This window comes from Mus caroli, chromosome 9, assembly GCF_900094665.2.
Source record: "Mus caroli chromosome 9, CAROLI_EIJ_v1.1, whole genome shotgun sequence".
In the NCBI taxonomy this organism is placed as follows: Eukaryota; Metazoa; Chordata; class Mammalia; order Rodentia; family Muridae; genus Mus; species Mus caroli.
In genome coordinates, this window is record NC_034578.1 from 63,873,094 (window position 1) to 63,874,423 (window position 1,330).

Genomic DNA, 1,330 nt, shown 5'->3' on the forward strand with positions numbered 1-1,330 from the left:
TCTCTCTCTCTCTCTCTCTCTCTCTCTCTCTCTCTCACACACACACACACACACACACACACACACACACACCACACTTCTCTGTGTGTGCTCTCTGTAATTGTCTGTCATCTCAACACACAAAATTCCTTGAGAGCAGTATCTGGGCCTTTTACTCCTAGTGTTGAGGCAATAGACATACCATAAATATTTACTGAATGATACACCCTCTGTGTGAATGTCATTCTGGGAACTGATGTTAGCCAGTTCCTTATCTCTCGATGGAGACTGGCATGTTCCAGATCTCCCGGTCACCTGCCAGTCATGCAGTAAGATGGTATGTCAGGCAGAGCGTTTCCTTGTTGGCTAACTGTACTCAACAGTAGCCACAGCAAAGGTCGCATCATGTGATAGGGAGCTCACTCATAGAAAGTTCCAACATAGTCTTTGGGGAATGTCCTTCTGTACTTCCTGTCTTTCTCCCTTTTTGCCTCCTTCCAGTTCTGCAGAAGAAACCCTTCAGAGCCTCACACCTGTAAGGCAAACACTCACCAACTCAGCTCTCTCCCCAGTCCTCTCCCCCTGCGCCCCACCACTTACATGGGTCTGTGGCAGATGGATTGGTGTAAAGCCCAGGGAAGCTCTGATTGACGTTGCTTCTGGCTCTTTGTGACAGATATTGTTTTCTCCCTTGTCTCCTTAGTCTCAAGACAGTGGGCATTTAGAAAGCTGCTAAAGAATTCTCAGATGGTTTTGGGGACAAGAACCGCCTAGGACCAGGTTTGTTACTACTCAGCACAGCCTTCCAATCTGGCTGAGATCTACTTCTGTTTCCTGGCTCTGTCTGGTCTTCTCTGCCATTAATACAACAGGCTGATTTTCCAAGTCAGGGGTTGAGAGGAGGCCCTGTGGCTGGGCTTATGACCAAGTGTCTTGATATTCTGGGGGAGGCAGCCTCGGGCAGAGGGGAGCTGGTGCTGGACAGAGCCCACCATAGCCATCTGGACCCATGCTCCAGAGCAGAGCTTTTCCACTTTATTGTGTACATCCAACAAGGTAAAATCTCCCTAGATTTTTCTACCAAAGGTGTCCTGTGGAACCTGGATTCCTGTGTTTCCTATCTTGTTTTTAACTGTGTTTCTGAACTGCTCCAACTCTGGAGGTGTCTGGTTAGGAAATATTAGGATATCAAGACAAAAGACCTAGGATGATGATCCTCATCATCTCCTCCTCCTCTCCCTCCCCTCCCCCTCTCCTCCCCTCCCCCGTCCCCCGTCCCCCTCCCCTTCCTCCTCCTTCTCCTCTTCCTCCTTCTCCTCTTTCTCTTCCTCCTCCTCTTCCTCCTCCTCCT